Raw genomic sequence first — 23248 nt, 5'->3', positions numbered from 1 at the left:
CTGATTCTATGTATTCTCAGGGGCTTGTAATCAGGTTGTAAGAAAAATTGTAGGCTTGCGTTTGTAAAGATCTAAGCTTTCCACACGCGGCAGATGGACGCATGAAGAAGCCGCCGCATACACTTTGCAACATGTTATCAATAAAGTGCGCGTTGAGTGAATTTGCTTTGAATGACAATAAATCAAAGTTTCGAGTAGTTCGGATGCTTAGCTTCCGTAACACTCATTAATGCGGAAGTTTCTGTTTATTCAGTGTCAGCAACAAAATGTTTTTCGTGTCACTCCAAACAGAAAAGCTACCAGTTGTCCTCGACCACGTAATAACTATTACATGACCAGCGTCTAGGAATTATTAATTTATTGACGAATGACATATTAAAAGTCAGTGCACTGAAAAGTAAACACGTTACGCAAATTCGGATCAGCGTGTTTCATGTGAGAGGCAATAATGACTTCCGAATTGTCGCTTTCTTTTTATCCAAAAAAACAATGTTATGAAAAGAGCTGCTTTTTCTGGATTTCTCGTAAACATTGACGTGATAGTTTTCTATGTTTGAAATTTTGAACGTAAAGAAAATTCTTGATTCGGCACTTTTAAAGCACATAGTAATCATAATTTTGGTTATTTTTAAATATTTTTATTCATAGATTTTTGTTGGTTTAATACTTTAATACGAGTCGGCAGCCGTGGCCGAGTGGTTAGCGCGTTGGGCTCGCAGTCGAGAGCCTGCATGTTCGACTCCAGCCACCGCACTTGCTGTTGTTTCTCTGGGCAAGAAACTTAACGATAATTGCCTCTACCTAGTGATCGATTTCGAGTAATGGGTAGTACCAAATTTAAGTCATAAGTAAAGTAGACAACCGGAAAACAGACATTGCCGTCGGCTGCAGCGTGGGTCAGGTGTACGTCGGAAGGCGTACACCGATGCATAGCGCTCAAGTCCGCTTTCCCGCAATGCAGGATAAAGATAAACAAACAAACAAACAAACGATACTCAAGAGTCCAATTATGACTAAATTTATGTTTAGAATTTTATAAATGTGATGAACGTGTATCTGTTTGTAAGATTCCGTATTAATACACTTTCTCTTTTCACTTGTTTTGAAACATTTTTTTCTATAGTAGTTTAACCACTCCAATCAATACACACTGTTCTTTACGATTATATTTATTGCTTTTCTGAAAATGAACTGTAGTTTAATTTGTTTTTGCTGTAATATACAGGGTTAGGATTACGATTAATATACATCTGTCAAATATAGTCTAATAGTTCTTGTTCTTTGGTTTAGAGATGAGATAAAAGACGTATTAAAATAAATAAAATTTAATAGACTAAAACTAAAATTAGTTGGGGCAAAAACCAAGACACGAATCGAATGATTTTGCCTGAAACCTTTCGATTTATTTCTTTGTTCTTTGGTATTGAAGTAATAGGTGAAATTCTGTGATATCACTCAGCTTGAAAGTTTGCGACACAGCAAACTCTCAACAACGTATTTGATCATGCTCTGCCAAGCTGAATTATCCATTAAGCCAGATGACCCTGGACCTAGGACATCAAGACAAATGGGGACACCACAACAGCAAGAAACATTTTTTGAAACATAGTGCACTGTTAATCAAAAGGGTGGAAACCTTGGGGTGGAAATTTCCATGGGTGGAAATCTCTCGCGGCAAGGGTGGAAAGCGAAAAGAATGGTGGATATTTCCACCATCTAGAATTTAATCCACCCTAAACTGTGGAAATACACACGTTGTTAACAAGGAGGGTGGAAAGGTTGAGTTGGAAATTATTGAGGGTGGTTATTTCTCGCGGCAAGGGTGGAACGAAGGAAAGGGTGGATTGTTCCACCCATCTCAAATTTGTTCAAATCTCAAAATAGAGATAATTAGCGTATAGCATCAGTAGCTTTGCGGTATGGTAGGAAGAGAAGCTTTCTACACTGTTTAATTTGAAAAAGTTGCAAAAGCTTTTTCAATTGCCTTTGTAGCCAAATTCAGTGCATTGTTTCTGCAATAAGCTAAACCAGCTCATTAACCCAAAGATAAATACAGATGGTACTGTAGGTTAAAGATTATTTACTTGTAGCGTCTGTGGCATAACATGTGTGTTGTTAAAAATGCTTAGATTGCTGGTGTAGGCTATAGCTTATAAGCTTAAAGCGTATTTGAAATGAATTTCTTTGAATGAAAAGAAGCTTTATTCCATAATCTGCAGTTTGAATTGAAATATCTGTAAACATTAGGCTAATACCAAAGAATAAAGGGAAAACATAAAATTAAAAATTTATTTTAAAACAAAGTTTGATTATGAAAGACCTTATAGACTATTCATTCATTGAGCGACGTACTTTCTATGTTTAACGGTGCTGATGAGTTCCACTAATAATTCAAACTAATACAAATAACAAAAGTAGGCCTACCCAACCAGCAAAACTGGTTCTATTCACATTGATTCAATGTCTGCAGATGTTGAATCAATGTAAAAAAGACCAGTTTTGTGGGCTGGGGCATGGATTTCAAAAAAAGGATTTTTTTCCAGAAAGTTGAAAACGATGTACAAACAATATCAACTTATTTTTCATTTCGACGTCCTAATCAGAACGTCACCCTATAAAATATTGTGTTAACAATAGCTAAGTGGTAAAACACTATGAATAATGGCATATACCGCACCAAACGCTTTTTGCATTGCTTAAACAAAATATTAGTTCTTGTTTACTGCTTTGCAGTTGAGACTGAACTAATATTTAAAAAAAAACAAGCATGTTTATCGAAATTACCGTTTTGGAAATACGATTCAATGAGAAAGAACTTGCTAAAAGTAATCAAAATGAAAAATTAGTGGGCATGCAATGTAATCATATCCAATCAAAATGTTGGCAAAAACAAACACAAGCAATAATTTCATTGAAAACCTTATCTGAGTGAGAAAACTTGTTGGAAACTCCTTCCTAGCAGTACTTCACAGTTACAGATATTTTCAATCACAAAGACAGGACGTCACCAGGGTCAAAAGTATGAATTGCCACTTTTATTGTGTTGTTGCCTGTAAATTATTTCATCCTCTTGGTGCCGCTAAAGAAAGCTGTTCGTGTAGCGCAATGCTCAAAGACGTGTTCCGACAGCTGAATCATCGCTCTTTGATTTCGAGAAATTTGAGTTTGGTAAACTATTTCCAAAGTATTGTCGGAGCAAACAAACGAGTTCAACTATAACAAATTTATGAGAAATGTTCAAAACAAATTTTTTTCCATGAAAAAACTTTTTTTCACTGGAATGTCTTTTTAAAATAAGTTTGTTTTAAGCAGTACTCAAATTTACTGTACGTTTGTGAACAATTGTAGAAACTAGGCAGCTTGATAGTTTTAGAAATGAGGAGTGATCGAAACGAACTTAGAGAAACAAATATAAGGATTGTGAATTTATGTAAATATCGAATGACTAATTTTGAAATTACAGAATCAAGACCAAAACAAATATTGATTACCAAAGCCTATTGCTCACCATCCCTATGGAAAACCATGTTCTGCTGAAACACATCAGCTCAAATCTTACAAAATGTTGTCAGTAATCTTTTTTGCCCCAGAGCCCGTGATTTTTATCACAGAACAACATAACAGCTGTTAAACATTTACCTTGACATTTAATCCAAGCAACAAAGATGAAAAGAAGCAGACCTCCAACCTTTAGACTGGGGAAGAAAGTTTTTACAAAGAAAATAATATACATTTGTTATAACGATTTCCCCATAGGACATGCACGACATGAAGAATGATGTTGCGAACAATTTTTCATTTGCAAAATGACGATCAGCGATTACATACTCCGAAACACGAGATCTCTCGTAAATTTGAAAGAATCGAAAAAAAAACGACTCTAAACGTTAATCCATACCCAAGAATTTATTAGGTTTACTAATTGCAAAAAGAAGAAGGTCATGACATATCACCTTATTGAATTCTTCACGCACACTGCATAAGATACAATCAGACTGAAACAGATTTATGTTAGTCGAGCTTTATGTGTTGCGAGAAATACTACAAGTTAAATGTTTCTATCTGCAACATGAAAATTTTGATTTGAACCATCAACATTTTGATAAACATCGCTTCAAAGAATTGATTTTGAACAGAGTATTTTCAGAATACCTGAAAACGACATTCTTCTAAAACGAAATGAAATTTCGAAAAAAGGAATAACGATTAAGTTTTCAATGAGACGAAATCCTACAAAGCATGCCAACAGCGTCACGATTAACTTTAATAATACCTCCTACCCTACTTTTCATTCAAAAGTGGACCTCATTTCTTTTTCGATATTTGACTACTGGATTCTTTTCATGTTTTTACAAAGGATTGGTAGACTTTGTAATCATTTTAGCTAATTCATTGTTTTCATAACACACTGAGAACCCTCCCGGAGCGAATCGATTTATCAGCTTTCCGCCGAAACAGCTCTTGCCCCAGACAGCAAAATCCGTCGTTTTTACATTGATTCAAAGTCTGTAAACGTGGAATGTAAAAACGACGGATTTTGCTATCTGGGGCGTGATCATTATAATCTCTTTTGCTTTCTGCTTTTCCTTATTTTCTGTTCGCTCGTATACAGAGTAAGGCTCGTATACAAAGTAATTACGTTTTATAACGTGTTTTAATTGTATCGTCGTATTGAGCTAGCTGGTAATCACAGATGGCTTGGAAGGCTGTTGTCTTAACTTCAGTTCTGTTCAGTTGTTTTTACTTACTTCGACATCAGGGGTCTCCAAAAACAACAAATCACAATTTACAACGATTTCGTAATTTTCAGACCTTTCTCATGATTTGCATTATCGTTTCGAACTGATAACTTGACAAAACGAAATAGCTTGGTTGGACTTGTTTGCGTTTTTCGTACATAATATAGTAGGGGAGAGGAAACAAATTTTGCTTGATCTAACGTTTCTTGAAATGTTGTAGTTTTGTTTCTAATAGCCCCAGTTAGCTTACAAACAACAAATTGTGAAGCTAATATAGGTAATATTGCATTATATAGGTAGTATTGGATAATATTTGTATAACTGCATTCACAAATATAAGTAATAGCCTGCGACAGAACAACACATCGCATGCAAAACAAAAAGTAGAAATAAAACAAAAACTGACATCAACTGCAGGGCCGTTGAGAGGATAATTGAGGCCTGGTACCAATGAGATCCTTAATCCCCAAATCAGGACACTTCTAAGAAACAAAATGCACTGTATCCGAACAAATCTCGGTGGTTTCTTCAAGTTCTCAGGCCCTTAGGTAGGTTACAGGCCCCTAAAATCATCTCGGGCGTCCAACAGTATTTTCTGGACCCCCCTGTCAATGCTATTGTCAACATGCAATAAGCTTGTTACACATATCTTTCATAAAGTTAGGAGTTGGACTTTGTTGTCTCATGGCCATGGTTGTCTCTGGAAATTCTTTATGGACCCATTGCTTATAATTCATGAATCTAAGCGTTGGATCCGATCCTCATCTTTACTTTCATCACAGACCAAACCAGTATAAACTTTGTTGAAATATTTTTGAAAACGTGTTTTCCATCGAAGGAGGGGTTGGCGGTTGCTAATAATACTTCGTCCGTTATCGCCAGAAAAAATAATCCTTCAGCAATTTCAGTCGGAGTTGAAGGCTATTCCAGATAATATCGGTGCTGACAATGCTGTCATCGAAAAGTGCAAGTTCTTGTCTAGTATCCTCTGTTACACCTTTATCATTACCTAAGCGTTCACAACCGTTTTCTGGAGAGTATATGACAGATCTGTCATGTCTCCTGGGCAAAACTAATCGGTTTCAAACACAAATCAGTAAAGCGTTGATAAAAAAAATAATGAAATTTCATAAGCCTTTTCACTTCTGTGTCAACAGTAACAGCTTTCTCAATGCTTAGGTCTACTTAGTTTGGTGACTGTATGTCTTTAGAAGTGTAAAAATGTAGCCTCAAAGGCAATGGTTGCATCTTGTGTATGATTGACATGATTTTGGTATATACATTGCAATGCAGAGTTGAGGTCGTGGCTATCTAGTCTAAGGACAATCTTGTGTTTTTACTCGACTTAAAATTTTAGATAACATTTTCACACAATATGCAAATACTGCACAGTATCCTATATATATTTCTTGCGTGTTTAGTTGATTTCAGCAACATGGTCCTGTGTTTTGCCATGTTAGACAGGTAGCCACTACCTGGTCTCGCTCCCTAAAGAAGTCAGTCGTGTCTGATTGACGAAACGTCGGAAGAAAAGCAGATTGTCACTTTATACATCGTCATCGTGTGGTAGTTTATCCTAATTTGCACCACTAGAACGCATCATGTTATTTAACTAAATGCCTGGTGAACAGACTCATTCAATTTTCAACAGCAGCCTATACTTCGCAGTTGGACCATTTCTTTTTTCAAGCATTGATAAAGATATTAACCACAACAAGCAATCAGACGTCCAAGAGGAACAATATCCTGCAGAACAGCTTTGGTAGCTACTGTATAGTCGAAAAATTGGTTTTGTACACAATTTCTTTGTGTATTCAGGAAAAATCGAATCATTGCCTGATCAGCCAGACTTTGGAGCCAGCTCCAATGTGGTAATAAATTTATGCAGATCTGTTTCAAGAGGTCTTGACCATTTGCTTTACTTTGACAGATGGTTTACATCTATTCCTCTTGTGACCCATCTGGAAAAATCAAAAATACACTGTTTAGGGACTTGTGGCAGTTAATCGGCGTGGATCACATTTTCCGGTGACAAAATCTTTTGAAGTCTGGAAGGGGTGCTCATGAAGAAAAGAAAGTTGTGGTTGATGGCACGGAAGTGCGTGCGGTAAAATGGATGGGCAACAGATCTGTCATTTCATTGTCCACCTTTGCCTCTGCTCAATCAATAGGAGATTGCAAACGGTGATTGTGAAGGAGTACAATCAGTTTATGGGAGGCATTGATTTTCAATGTATGACGATTATCCAGCTTTGGTGAAGAAAGCACTACGAACTATTATCCCATTCGCCATGTCGTATTTATGTGAAGCAGGATTTTCTGTCTTGGTGGTGATGAAAACCAAATATCGATCACGAATAAACACCGAAAGAGAAATGCGAATGGCAATTTCAAACATTCTCCCAAGATTCAATGAACTTTGTAAAAACAAACCAGCCAACAAGTCACATTGAATAATATGCATTGCTTTATGTTGTTGTATCAATAAACACAACTTCAAAAATAAGTTTTCTCGTTAGCTTTTATTTGCTTGTACGCCGCAAGTCCAGAAAACTTATCCAGAGGCGTCGCAACAAAAAAACGTTTGAGAACCACTGTCATAGACATTTTTGGAGTCTTTTAAACTTAACATCGATGGTGGGGTTGGCGGGTTGCTAATAATACTTCGTCCGTTATCGCCAGAAAAAATAATCCTTCAGCAACTTCAGTCGGAGTTGAAGGCTATTTCAGATAATATCGGTGCTGACAATGCTGTCATCGAAAAGTGCAAGTTCTTGTCTAGTATCCTCTGTTACACCTTTATCATTACCTAAGCGTTCACAACCGCTTTCTGGAGAGTATATGACAGATCTGTCATCATTGTCATGTCTCCTGAGCAAAACTAATCGGTTTCAAACACAAATCAGTAAAGCGTTGATAAAAAAAAAATAATGAAACTTCACAAGCCTTTTCACTTCTATGTCAACAGTAACAGCTTTCTCAATGCTTAGGCCTACTTAGTTTGGTGACTGTATGTCTTTAGAAGTGTAAAAATGTAGCCTTAAAGGCAATGGTTGCATCTTGTGTATGATTGACATGATTTTACTTTTAGTATATGCGTTGCAATGCAGAAATAGCCTACGGTAAATTTTGATGTTGTGGCTATCTAGTCTAACGACAATCTTGTGTTTTTACTCGACTTAAAATTCTAGATAACATTTTCACACAATATGCAAATACAGATCCTATATATATTTCTTGCATGTATAGTTGATTTCAGCAACATGGTCCTGTGTTTTGCCGTGTTAGACAGGTAGCCACTACCTGGTCTCGCTCCTTGAAGAAGCCAGTCGTGTCTGATTGACGAAACGTCGGAAGAAAAGCAGATTGTCACTTTATACATCGTGTGATAGTTTATCTTAATTTGCACCACTAGAACGCATCATGTTATTTAACTAAATGCCTGGTGAACAGACTCATTCAATTTTCAGCAGTAGCCTATACTTCGCAGTTGGCCCATTTCTTTTTTCAAGCATTGATAAAGATATTAACCACCTAACAAGCAATCAGACGTCCAAGAGGAACAACATCCTGCAGAACAGCTTTGGTAGGTACTGTATAGTCGAAAAATTGGATTTGTACACGATTTCTTTGTGTATTCAGAAAAAATCGAATCATTGCCTGATCAGCCAGACTTTGGAGCCAGCTCCAATGTGGTAATAAATTTATGCAGATCTGTTTCAAGGGGTCTTGACCATTTGCTTTACTTTGACAGATGGTTTACATCTATTCCTCTTCTAAACCATCTGGAAAAATCAAAAATACACTGTTTAGGGACTGTGGCAGTTAATCGGCTACCAGGGATCACATTTTCCGGTGACAAAAGAGGTGCTCATGATGAAAAGAAAGTTGTGGTTGATGGCACGGAAGTGCGTGCGGTAAAATGGATGGGCAACAGATCTGTCGCTTTATTGTCCACCTTTGCTGCTGCTCAACCAATGGGAGAGTGTAAACGGTTTGACAAAAAGAAAAAATGTTCTAAAACGGTACCTTACCCTGCAATTGTGAAGGAGTACAATCAGTTTATGGGAGGCGTTGATCTCATGGACTCTCTCATGGCTCTATATCGAATCAAAATAAATCATTTTTTAGATCTAACTATAATAATCTGCTGGCTGTTGTATAGAAAGGACTCTTTCGCTGTCAGTGGTTCTGAGAAAACAATGATGCTTCAAGAATTCAAGCTTTGTATTGCTGAAGCTCTGCCTCTTGAAGGAAAACCTACGACACCTCGTAAAAGAGAGCTGCTATCACAGACAACGACTTCACAATTCATAAAAAAAGAAATTAGGTGCTGCTACCAAAGCAATACCTCCTGTTGAAATCCGAACTGATGGGTACCATCACTTTCCAGTAGTGACGACAAGAGGAAGATGCAAGAACCCCAATTGTAAGGCAGCCCCTGCGTTTTACTGCGAAAAATGCAAAGTGCATTTTGCATTACCAAGGACAAAAATTGCTTTGTTGATTTTCACCGAAATTACACTGTTGACAACTGGTATTTCTAATATGTTTCAAATGTGGCTTATAATTTTTTATTGTGCTTTTACTTGGAGATTTCCGTGCGTTTGAAGTGGTGCTTCTTATGACGATGCCATGTGGCGTAGGCTACGCAGGAGCCGCGGTGCACCGTCTCGACGACACTCCTCAACTCAATAATCACCTACGCAAGTCAATAATGGGATTCCTGGGGAGAAGTAGCCTACTGCTAGTAGCCTACAATACAACCACAACCAAATTATCAGCCACAGCCATTCAAAAAGCGTTGTGCCATATGTGTTGACGACATCAGAGGAACGGGATATTCCAAAAAATGAAATAATCTCATCAAAGTTTCTCATCGTTTCTTCAAATGCAATATGCCTTTGTACTCAGCTGGTCATACAGGCAAATGTTAAAAATTTCATGGAATCAAAAGATCACTAACGATGAAGTATTATCTAAATTCAATTCAAGCAAATTCTCTTACAAATAGTCAAAAGAATAAAATTGAAGTATTTCGGACACACAATAAGGCAAAACTCGTTACAAAGATCATTAATAGAAGGGAAGATAAACGGTAAAAGAAACAAAGGCAGACCAAGAATGATTTGGACATCAAACATCACAAAATGGACAAAACTAAGTTATGAAAATGCAGTACGAACAGCTCATGGTCGAGAACAATGGCGCATTGTATTCAACCCTCAATACGAGGAAGAAACAATGATGATGATGATGATTTGTGCTCAAAGCACACGTTGAAATTATGTACCGTATTTTCTTGAATAGAAACCGCGGCTACTTTTATTTTTATTTTTTGAACGTTTTGTGTGGCTTCTATTCGAAGGCGGCTTCTATTATGTTTATATGAAAGTTTTTGTCTTCTAATTGGTGCTCACTGCTCGGTGGGCATTCGAGTTTCGAGTAACAAGAAAACGTAACCAGTAAGTCAGCTGCAATTTTAATGTACCGGTATCTTTTGTGAAACCGCTAATCCGACAGCTGCTATTATGTTCGCATCTGTGTGAAGCAAACAAAACCAAAAGGAAATACCTTTTGCTTTACCTGCCGCCTTTTAATTACAGTACCGTGCTCATCCAACTTTATGCAAAGCACTGAAAAAAAATGAGCCGGCTCCAACGCAATGTGTAGTGTGTGTGCTGGTGTATTATATTATATAGCTTTACGTGCGAATCTTACATCGTGCTTTACTTCTGAAATCTTCGATGCTAGAAGCCCATATTTTACTGGTTGGAAAATCTGGCATTGTTACATTATGTTACAATGTAAACAATGACTAAAATTTTCAGTAAACAATGACGGTTTACATTGTTGTGCAATGCAAAAATGACTGATTATATCGGCCGGATATCAATGGTTTCTATCGTTTTCAACATCAAATTGAAACAAAAATTGCATTTGCTTTTCACAAGCCAATGCTTTCCGAAACTTATAATGTCTAGTTTTCATGGAAACAAGCATCCCTTATCAATAGTACCTAAAGTATTGCCTTTTTTGTTTGTGTTGTTTTGCCTTACAATCGCATGAAAATATTTCGATGTGAGAAGAGCAGCCTACTATTGAAATTATATGAAATTTCTCATTTGCAAATTTGTTGTTGTTTAAATTATTGATTTTCACGACAGCGTCTAACAAAGAAGCAAAAGCCGTTCCAGTTGCACTGTAGCACGTTTATGACTAACCATGTGGGATACTCACTAAAATACAATTATAAATAACGCTAGGTTGGATTACTTCTTTTATTGTCTATTTCTACCAGACAGTTTACTTGCTACGTCGTAAGTAACAACTAACAAAGACAACATAAAAGACACAAAAAGAAAATACAGTTGGACAGAAACTATTACCTGAAAGTGGTAAAACAATGAGTACAAGCAAAGCAGCTATTATCTCAGACACAAGATCCATCCTTTACGTTGATCGTCTTCAGACGTTAAAAAACGTAAAAATGACAAAGTTTTCTTTCTAGGAATAGTTTTTAACAAGAACAAAGAAGTTGTCATATGGTTTCAACAAAAGAAGTGATTTCACCGTAGTTTCAAAGTTTATGGTAATAGTTGACATGGAGCTACAATAAAAAACAATTAATTTGTAGGCTACCCGATTATTACCCTTCTTCAAATTTTTCAAACCTTTAGATACCGCACAGGATTGATAGAATAAAGCTGTCACCGTTTATTAGTCATGTTGTAAAGAAGTAATTTTGCTGTACCATAGACAGAAGCAAAACAAATCAATTGGGTTTGAATGACGCTATTGAAACCCAATTACCCATCGGTCTATCATCTGTGTGAGGTGTAATCTGTGTATTGTAGTCTCTTGTTAGTCTCTTGTTATAAAAGCTGAAAATTACGTTTTGTTGGTTACTTGAAAGAGAAGTTATTTTGTTGTACCATAGAGTAGACAACTAATCAATCTCAATTATGACAGTGTGGTCCAAGTGCAGACCCGCGAGCCAAATTTGGCCGCGAGCTCCTTTTTTTTGCCCAGAGAACTGATAGTCAGCTTTGCTTCAATGTAGCAATATCACTTCAATTTTTGTTTCTTTGTTATTGTAATTGACAAAAAACTTTGTGAACGATCCTTTGTGATGCATAACAATGTTTTTAGTTACTCGCCTTGTTGTCCTAGCCTAAAACTTACCAGTTTCGCAAAACCTAAAGGTCAAGATAATGAGTAGACTACTTGTAAAAAAAAGAAAGGTGGAAGAAAGATCATTTTAAAATAAAGAGGAAGAAGATTATTTATTTGCAGAAAATTCAGGAAAACCACTCTGTCTAGTTTGCCAAAAAAAACAGTTTCAGCTGCTAAAGAGTATAACGTCAAGCGCCATTATGAGTCTTTTCACAAAAATAAGTTTAAACTGACGACATCCAAAGTGGTTCTCTGTGGCCTTTGGCTATGCGATTATGGGAGCCAGATCAGGCCGCAGAATCAAAGTGTTAAACGTAGTAGCATATTTTGGGTGGAGGGTAGAATATTTTAACATTTTGTTTGTGCTGTATTTTGTATGCGACAGCATCGCTGGTCAGATAAATGAAGCGTGAATTGGATGGTGAAAGAATTGTTTTCGCTTCGTCGACGAAGAGACGCTGACCTAATTTACTGGTATCTCTGTGCGGTCGAGTGTGGCGAGGATTGACAGATGCCTCAGAAATGTTAAAGTGTTAAACGAAAGCGTTGTTTGTACGTTGTAAATTCTTTTCGCTGACCAAGTTTTTATGTGCAGTAGGCTACTTGTTTTGTTTAGTTTAGTTCCAATGGCAGAGCTAGAGGTAGTCATAATGCAGAGAAAAGCACGATTTAAAATGAAGTTATGTTATTTGTTTAATTCACAGCAAAACTTTGTATGAAACCTACTGTAGGGGATAGTGGTATTGTTTTGTTTGTCGCTGTGACTTCATCGTGGATTATCAACAACTAGTGAACTAAGTTGTTCATATACATGAATTTCCCCTTGAAGTAGAATATTGAAATCAACTACGTAATTGCGTTACTTTGGGCGATCTGCACCTTGGACACGAAATGGTTTGGTAAGTAACATTGTGACTTTTTTCTAGTACCGTACTATAATTGTCAAACTAATTAAACCAAAGTTATTGACTTTTTGTCTATCTACAGTAGTATTCTTTATGTTGTGTATATATGCTGTAACACCAGTCTAAATTGTAACAACAAAAAACATGTAGGTCGTAGCAGATTATTATATATATTCTGTAATCTGTGTATTTTTTGTTTACACTGTTTGTTTTTGTCACAACTTATAAAACCAAATGCTGTCAAGGTTAGGTCTAAAACATTTGACCAGTTATCCATTTAAACCAGTGGTTTCCAAAGTGGGCGCCAGCGCTCCCCTGTGGGCGTTTGCAATCATAAAGGGGGCGCTGGCTATAAAGTGGGCGATTGGGGAGCGCTGAGAGTAAATCGGGGCAGTTACAAGAAGATGATAGCAAAGCATTTTTTGTCATGTTTCGCTTCAAGGAAATACAAAAGAAGACGGTGACTATAAGAGCTCTGTGGCAGATTTTGTAGCAATTATGTTGGCAAAGTCGCTTCACAGTGCCTTACAAGTTTGTTGAGGTCGTAACACGTGACTTACTTTGAAGCACTGCGATTACTCAAATCCGATCTTTCAATCCGAGAGTATTTTGATCTAGCGTTCGTCTTAATCTATCTTTGAAGACTGTCATCAAAGCAGTGAATAAAATTAAAGCGCACGCTCTGAATACACGCTTATTCAAATGATTGTGCAATGAGAATGATGAAGCTTTTGAGCGCATACTACTCCACACCGAAGTACGTTGGCTTTCCCAGAGAAATTGATTCACGATTTTATTCGCTGTTTGAAACTATCAAGGAATTTCTGCAGAGTTGTGATCCTGCCCTTGCAAATGACGTCCTGGTTGTGAAAAGTGATATCGCCTACTTGTCAAACATAGGCTATTTTCCTAATTTAATGAATTGAATTTATCCCTTCAGCGTAACGAAATAAGCTCGTGTTGTATCAGCGAAATTTAGCTAGACGAGAATTTTTCCACTTCTCAAGCTTGCATCAACTTGATACCAGTGGCAAAGGCATATCTAATCATCTTCAAGAAGTACGCAAAGACATGGGAGTTCGATTCCAGTTAGAAATCTATGATTGAATAATCGACCTATTCTGTGATAGTTCCGAACATGAAATTTTTAAGGAGGAACTAATAACATTGTAAAACGATTTTGCACTCAAACCGAAGTTCAACATCTCGTATCAATCGTTCTGGCTGCAGAACCAAATCAAAGAGACATACTCTCACGTGTGGAATCGGATCAAAGTTTTTATTATTGCCTTTCCCAGCTCATACTTAATGGAGCGTGCTTTCAGAGACTTTTTGGTAATTTGTCCGATATGACTTGAAAAAATTCGGTCATTTTTTATTTATTTCGGTCATTTTTTCTGATGAAAATATTTCCTTTCAAGTAGCTGCTCCAAACCAAAATTTGCCCTTCCTGACTAGCTACAACATTAAGTTTCGCTGAGAAACGTTGTCGTGTTTTATCTGAGAAAAGTTAGAACAGACAAACGTTTCTTCAACGTTCATCAGCGAAACTCAACCTTGCAACATCCGGCCGCAATTGACCGAATTGACTATATTTTTTCGGACATTTTGCTAAAAAATAGGTCAATGACCGATAAATGACCGAAAAAAAAAACAGGACTCTAGTTTTGTCATTTGACTAGAAGAAGCAGTTAAACCACGAACCCATACCGGTAACTCTTTATTTAATTTGATTAAATAGGTGAAGCAACTTACATTACATAGAATTGTCTGATAATATTCTATTGTGAATTATTTAGCGTGAGAATATTTAATATTTTCTGGCAACTTGTCATGTTTTGCACGATGGTTTTGTTGTGTCTACTGTTCTAAGTACATATCAAAGCCAAGAGAAAGTAACTGGCCACTCTCCTTTCGTTAGTGCCGAAGGCCTAGTGTGATGACAACCTTATCTTCTCATTCCCAAAACTTAGTAACTGAGTTTGGCACCACATTTACCTTATCTATTAATTATGCACAGCTCATAGTTATTTTGTATTTGCAGATCGCTGGAGAGCTCTGCTGTGCTTACCACTTGTATTCAAAGAGGGAATACAGCATTTTGTGATAATTGGCGCTGTAAGTCATCAGTCTACCGCTAGCTATAATTGATTACAATTACATTTTTTACTTAAACGGTTTGATGCTGTTACCTCGCAGTATCCGTATCATAATGCACGTAAGCACTATGTAAGGTAGGAGGCACTACTTCACCTATTAGAATGTATCAAAATAAAAACAAAATGGAAAAATGATGATCATCGTAGAATGTGTATGACTGTCTTGCAATATTAGTGAAAGTTATATCTCATTTTATATCCCGCATTCACATTAAGCGCTTGCTTAATGAAACAAAATTTGTCGGAAAATGCTTCACAACTCATTACTCACACCTAGTGGTCAAAATTGTTAAACCGTACATCAGCGGAATCATCATCATTTACAGATGATGATTCCGCTAATTCCGCACCTAGTGGTCAAAATTGTTAAACCGTATATCAGCGGAATGCCAACTCTATTTTCTTTGCAATAGTGCACTCTCCAAGACAGAGCGTTAAAAAAGAGGTGAGATCACGGGCTCTAAGTCCACTGACGTCACAAATAAAAGAGAGAATTTTTTTTCCATTTTTTTGCTTGCAAAAATGCGCATGGTTTTTATCGGGGCTCTGGAATAGGAGTTTTTAAAAAAAACAGGCAAGACTGCAACTCCGGCTGCATACAAAACGATAAACAATGTTTTTCAATTTTAAACTGCATGCAATTAGATATATAAGACTAAGCTTCTATTACTTACAACAACACAACTTTAACGCACAACGTTTCATAGAACCACTGATTATTATTCTTTTTGTATTCTTTTTGAATACTCCAAAAAACAATCTGGAGGTCCTAAAAAACCTTACAACACTGAAGCCGGAGTCAGCCAGTTATAAATCGAGGAGTCGAAGTCGTAAATTTTTCTCCCAACTCCACAGCTCTCGTTTTGACACATTAAAGCTTTGGATGTTTTAAAAGAATTTTGTTTGAGCAAATGAAATTTCAAGAATCGTGGTGAGAAGCAAAACTAAATAAAAGAATTGAAACTGAAACGAACCAATAATTTCAAGTAGCTTTAAGATTAATTCGAAGTGTTCGGTTTGCCCTATTTTCTAGAAACGTAAGTGCGTTTGAAAACAAAACCGTGTCATGACGAATTTTTGTTTTGTTTTTTTATGTACAAATTCTGCAAAAAAGTCAAAGTGTTCATGTTAAAAGAGTTTTTTTTAACCATAAATAGACATAACTAAGCAACGAGACAACATTTAACATTGTGAAAACAAAAACGACATAACAATCGTTCTCGGTTATGCAATTTGCATCTAGTAGTCTTCATCAAGCCTTTAAAACACCTTGTACCTTGAATAAGAAATACTAAAGATTAGACAAAAATATACAGGATAACAACAAAACTATGGTCTAATCTAAACAATTGAGAAACTGCTATATCTTGCACACATACGAAATGAGAACTAAAGTTACAGCTCTTAAAAAAAGCGTTTTGTTTTGCCTGATCGAAGATGAAATTAAAAGTGAAATGAAATGCAGATGAGATGATCAAAATTGAATTGAAATTTGAATTTTATTGGATAAATGTTTTATTAATCAGATCATAAACAGTTTTTCGAGGGTCACATTTTGCTGCTGAATATTTCATTTGCCTGCCATTTTTATATTGGTGCGAAATTGTTACATTGCCAATAACTCTGTAAAGCTTATTTGTGTGCCATAGAGATGGTAGTGTGTCACAACAACACAATTCGTTAGCATCGTATAAATCTATACCTTTTCCAAGTATAATCAGTTTTACCATAGGCCTATAATTCTTATAAGGTTGGATCAATGCTAATGTTACATATTGTTTTACAGGATGACAGTTTCAGCTTGACAAAAGTCACAACTCCTTATCTGGAGCACATCCGAGGGATTTTCTCTACACGTGCAAAGGCAACTGCTATGCCACATCGAGGAGCCTGAAACTGCACTGCTTCTGCTTCTGCACACGTATTGGATATTTGATATTAACTTTCCCCAAGAAGTCGCCGAAACGCTACAACTATTAAATTACCTGTGTGACATTTCCCGGTTTCCGTTGATATTAGCACACCTGTGCAAGCTTTAATAAATCAGTTTTGAATAACAATTTGGTAGTGCTGGTGTAAGGCAGTGATTTTTAACATGATTGTGTTCCTCGGTACACTATATCGTTCCGTAAAAGATCGTCAGGTGTTCCGCAAGAAATTGTTAAAATGGACTAGCGTTCTATGGAACACAGGTCGAAAATTAAAATCACAACTGCTTTGCGTTTGCCTTTCTGCAATTCCTGCCCGTATATCAACTTTGTGCAATTGTGCTCATCCAAACAGGCCAAGATATCGCATTGAGAAAAACTGAAAGTGAATAAACTGTTGTTGTATTGTTTATTTTATTGCATTATGGATTAGCCCATATTATAAAATCCGATTTGGTGTTCCGCAACATTATTTTAATGCATAAAGTGTTCCGTGGCTCAAGAAAGGTTGAAAACACTTGTGCAAAGAACACTTTTTACGCAACCTGACGGATAGGGAGGCAGAAAGTGCAACAAAAAAACAGGAACACGAATTAATGCGATAAAAAAAACAGTCTGAATTGTAGAGTGGACATTTCCAACTCAAGCAAAAGTAATAAGGTAAAAATTAGGACCATCCTAAAGGGTGGAAATTTAGACAGCCTGAGAGTAAATGCTACTGAGGTGGAAATTTCCACCTCAGATGAAGGGCGGAATTTTACACTTTTTGTGGTGGAAAAATCCACCCTATGAGTGTATGGGCCTAGGGTGGAAAACAGAGACTAGGGTGGAAATTTCCACAGTTTAGGGTGGATTTTGCTGGGGGTGGATATTTCCACCATTGCTCAAGGGTGGAAATATCCACCATTTTTGGTGGAAAAATCCACCCTACAGAAGCATAGGGTGGAAAACAGAGACCACCCTTAGGGGTGGAAATTTATATACTTTTTGCTTAACAGTGTGGCAAGAACAAAATACGACGACTTTGCAACATTTACAAAGAGGCGAAAACACAAAAATCACGAGGACCTTGTCTTTATGGGGACAACAATGTCCCAAGTGCTTTTCGCATTTACAGCCAAATGTGGTCCTTATGCAAATTAATTATATCCATTGGCAAATGGAGTGATTAGGTCGGTAGGTCTAATAGATGACTGCAACGTTGATACTGATAGTTGTAAATGCTATACGTTGTTTTTGTTTGCGAATAACTTAGATAGTTTGAATAGCCCAATTCACGTCATAAGTTGCCAGTTTTACGTCAAAATACCTAAGATCAGTTGAAATGCATTCCTCCGTCATGTCTAGGTCTTTAAACTCACCGTTTACAGTAGACTAACAATGAGTCTAATTTCATGTTATGACAAAGACAAAGGCATTTTTATCGGAGATGACGCTTCAGATGTCTAAAAACTTTCACCAACGTTTTGCAGCTCCACTCTTTGTTTTCTGATCGACACAAATCTTGTTGACTGTAGATATATTTGTTCGGACTGTTCGGTGCTCGAAATCACCCAACAAGGCATTCTAGAGCTTCCGAGTTGCTAAGGTTCTTTATCAGTATGTTCACAACGCTGCCCGTGTTTGTTAGCTGAACTAAAAATAATAGCCTATCTACACAAGAACAGGAGATTTTTCAAGTCAGTATAGCGGATCCAAAGAGGAACTCGGTCACGTGTCAGCCAATGCATGTGGGCGTGTGAGTTTTACATTTGCGGCGATAGAGTGGAAGTTTGGTACCGTTTTCTTCAAACACTGATAAAAATGCAGAAGGCCCTATCTTGAATTAAATTATTGCTCATTCAGCTATATAGTATGTTAACAAATTAACTTAACGCAGGTGTTATAGAGGCATAGGCTGAGGCAAACGTGCCAAAAGTTGTTTGTAGCTGGTGTTTCAAGTTCTATAAAGAACAGAGATGGACAAGATCACCAAAAATATGGGATCCTGAAGATCAAAATCAAGATCACTTTTTGTACCGTAGGCTACTTGAAAAAGTAAAGATTTTGATCAATGACGTTGAAAAAAAATTTCTTTTATATAAACAAACCTGCCAAAACATAAACAACCTGGTTAAAAGTAGTTGGTAACTTGGTAGCTTATTGCTAACTGCTGCTTTTTAACAAATCAATCGCTGGCCTAAGAATTCCAATGAGTTAGTAACTGTTGTTATTAAGCCAATCAATCGTTGTCGTAGTTTGCATAGAATCGCAATGTCCCATCCAGGGCCGAATGTAATTACAATACTGAAAAGGTCATAAAATTTGCTATTAGTTTTACATTTTTGATAAAAAAAAAACAACTTTGAACTGCATCATTTTTTTGTTTGGTTCACATGGGAAGCTTTTATTCGTGTAACTAAGTAGGCCTATATTTAACTTTTGTTGTACCATCCTGATTGCGCCAAATGTAGGCCTACCATATTTTCATCGCCTAAAAAGAGGTCACGTTTCGCCAGCAAGTAAAGTGCAAGTTGGGGAAAGACCAGCGGTTTAAAGCAAAGCAACATTTATAAGATAAATGGACAATTCAAAACTGAATGTCCAAAAAAGTAAAGTTTAAAAGGGGGTGAGGGGCCCCACACCCCGGAAATTTTTGACAAATGTAATGTTACTTTGGTCACTTCTTGGAACAATAATGATTATTGCTTATCAAAGTGCAGTGCACACTATGTATGTAACCAAATTCAACAAATTAAAATAGGATTTGAGTAGAAGGTTTGGTTTAAGATTAAAGTTAACCTACCATTTCAAAAACAATTTCAGTCGCGACTACAAACCGATTTCAATAATTTATGTCTTGAAAATTTGTATAGCCTAGTGTGGTGTAGCCTTTCAGCAATCTATAACTTCAAAAAACTATCTGATGTGTCCCCACCTTCATCTATAGTATTTTCGCGACACCTTTCGCTTCATAGTGGTTACGCGCCCGGCTCAAGATCACGCGGCGCTGGTTCGACGCTCGAGGTGTGCGCTTGAGCAACGCATTTCAGAACTGCTCTCCATTCAGCGGCACCTAGTGAATTGAATAATTCCCCGGCAACAACACTTCAACAATCGGAAAAACTTCACTCTGCCAATCTCGGTAACCGGCCCTGCGTCAAGAGCCTCTACACGTATGCGAAACTACCAGGAATAACCTATCAAGGCTTTGTCAGTCCGAGGTTAAAGATTCAAAAACCAAACCATAGCCTATCTTCATGAACACTGAATTTTATCAATTTAATTATTAATTAACTATGCTATTTTTAGTGAGCAGTGTTTACTGCGGAATATTGAATTTAGGCTAGTTTGTAACATGTTGTGGGACACAAAATCTTTTTACTTCCTTAATCCACTTCTAAAACCATGCATGCCCAATATATGCTAGTTAGGAGAATAAAATTTGGTTGGGCGAGCAAAGCGAGGCAGAAAATTGAGCAAAAATGGAAAAAATTACATACTAGCCTAAATGTTACATAAAAAAAAATAACGCCGAATAACGCTGCACAAACTAAATATGCGTGGGCCCTTAGACAGGAGTGGGCCCTCAGCCGGAGTTTGAGGAGCGGTAGATACGGAATTACATAATTTAAGCTATTGATGAAGCTACACTAACCTGGTTTTCCATGACCTGCCCTGAAATCTAAACAAATATGTCTCATACGAAAGAAGACTTAAAGTTTTTGAAATCACCAGCTTCTTTCAAAAACTACCAGTTTGGCATGAAACAATCACTTAAGATGGAAAAAGTTAAAAGTAACACAAATTTTCTCGGCCATGCTTAACTTGAGCTCTTCACACTATCAACTCTGCACAAATTAACTGATACACACTAAAAATGTGCTCATCTAATCTGTTTTTATGAAAAAAGTCTATTCAACACACAAGCTGTGAAATTAAAAACACAAATAAATGTGCAGTATATAAAAAAATCACACCATCTGTGATTAATTGAGAATGGATCTTTGATGTCATTTCGTATATGGCTTCTAAAATCAGCATGGTAACCTACAGTGGTATAAATTCACAACACAAAATTAAGATTAGGTTTAAAAAGATTTCATAAAATTAGCAAGACTTTGGGGCAACTGCATCATGATATGATGGTGAATTGGGCAGTTTTATGAAAAGATTAGTCCGATTGAAATAAATTATTGTTTAGTAGCTTTCCAAAGCAACAAAAACAGGGTACATTTAGGTAAATAGATAAATTGGTTAAACAAAATTTACAAAAATTTATTGATTTTGTTTAAAAAGATTTAAAAAAAACATAAAAAATTTTGAAACTCACAAAAAACATTAACATAAGAAATTTCATATTTTGTAGCTAACAACTTTGATAATTCAGTTGCCCATAAGCTAATAAAATTTTAACAACATTGATAACATTTTGCTAGGTTTTGGCAACTGAATTATGTCAATTCAGGCACTTTCATTTGAGGACTAATTTGATTCGAATAATTTTATGATTTGTGATTGTTCAAATCAACCTGTTGCAGTTGTAGCCTACAGTATAAACAAACAAATTTAGTTTTTGGGCAATTGATGTTTGGAAAGTTTCGTAAAAGGATTAATCAGATTGAAACATTTTCAAATTTATGACTGCCCGAATGAACATGCCACAATTGCATAAAGAACAAAATAACAAAAATTGTTAGTTTTGGGGCAACTAGATTGTTATGTATTTTAGTTTATTTGCATTGAAACGATGTACTTTGTTTTCGTTTCTCTCAGGTCTTCTCTTTTGCTTAATATTCATCCGCCTGCTTTTGTTAATTGGCACTTCTCGTTTTGGGCTTACTTTGCAGGTTTCACACTATATCTTGGTTGTGCAATTTTATAATAAAACAGAATTCCAGTATGACTCTGATTGAATGAGCTAAAAACACAACAGAGTTATTTGGCGACGAGGATGGGATGCTGAACGTCTAAACGAGAAACTTACAGTGGTACGCAGAAGTGTTCAGTTTTAGTCCCTACGAGTTTTACTTTCTACAAGTTTTAGTTTTTTTAAAATTATTTACAATATGGACAAGGTGGTGGAATTAATGCAGTCGCAGCTAGAACATATGCGACAGCAAATGCAGCAACAAGAAGAACAGGCGCGACAACAAAGGCAACAGCAAGAAGAACAGGCACGACAACAAATGCAACAGCAAGAACGTCATCATGAAGAACAACTGAAGGAGTTAATTTCAGCCCTCAAAATTCCATGCGAATCAGAAAACCAAAATCGATTATCTCAAGCTATTCCTAAATTTTGTGAGTTTGATTCAACTTTAGAACTTTGGACTGATTATTGGTCACGTTTTTGCACATTTGTAAAAGCACAGTCCGTTCCTGATGATAAAAAGGCTCAAGTTTTCCTCACTAACCAGTCAGCCAGCATCTACAAGATGATCCTCAATCTGGCCGCACAAGAGTCTACAGCAAAGCCAATCAATGAACTTACAATGGAGGAAATTTCGAATTACATGAAGGCACAGTTCGACCCTAAGCGCTTCGTTATTCGTGAACGATTTCGCTTCTGGAGCAACTTGAAGCGAAAACCAGGTGAGACTGTTCCAGAATTGGGTGCACGAATAAGGCAAGCCGCTGCCACGTGTGACTTTTCTTCTATTACTAATCCTTTAGATGAAGCTTTGCGTACTTGTTTTATGTGCTCGGTAGGAAACGAAGCAGTTCTTAAAGCTCTCTTTAAAATTAAACCTGACGATCTTACTTTTTCACGTGCTCTTGAAATAGCCATAGAAACTGAAGACGCTGCAAAAGTGGCTAAGGAGACGGTGTTTGGCACTGAACCGTCGGTGGTACATAAAGTTAAAGGCGCCGATAGACGGTATTCTTTCAAGAAAGCTACGGTGGTCAATGCTAATGCGAACAAGCAAAGTAAGTGCTATCGATGTGGTAACTCTAATCACCTTGCTAACAACTGCAGATTTAAAAATGCGGTCTGTCATTTCTGTAAACTTACAGGGCATGTACAATCCGCATGCCGTAAAAAAGCCGCACAAGTTCATTCTTCTAAGGTCAACTGCATACAGGAGGTCAATACTGTTCATAATTCGTCGAGTAAAGTTCCTAAACTCGAGGTTCAAATTTTTATTAAGTCTTTTCCCGTCTTAATGGAACTTGATACAGCTACAGGGGGAAATTTCATCTCTTCTGAAGTTTGGTCGCAGCTAGGCAAAAACCTATCTTGCAGACTCCGCAGCTGCGTTTTCAGTCGGCAAGTAAGCACTCGATGCCTATTATTGGATCTTTCACTGCCGAAGCGAGCTGCAACAAATCGGGAAAGACGACCACAGTTCAATTTATGG

General features: G+C 36.8%; 1 long non-coding RNA gene across 1 annotated transcript; it reads left to right on the top strand.

Moving 5' to 3' along the window:
• The first annotated feature begins 12623 nt into the window (after positions 1–12623).
• LOC145783664 (uncharacterized) lies at positions 12624–17060 on the top strand. The gene is made up of 3 exons (XR_014290932.1): positions 12624–12814; positions 14865–14938; positions 16766–17060. It is a non-coding gene; the product is annotated as an uncharacterized LOC145783664 (long non-coding RNA).
• Positions 17061–23248: the final 6188 nt, after the last annotated feature.

The sequence above is a fragment of the Aplidium turbinatum genome, chromosome 1 (assembly GCF_918807975.1).
Source record: "Aplidium turbinatum chromosome 1, kaAplTurb1.1, whole genome shotgun sequence".
In the NCBI taxonomy this organism is placed as follows: Eukaryota; Metazoa; Chordata; class Ascidiacea; order Aplousobranchia; family Polyclinidae; genus Aplidium; species Aplidium turbinatum.
This window is presented reverse-complemented; position numbering and strand designations above follow the sequence as displayed.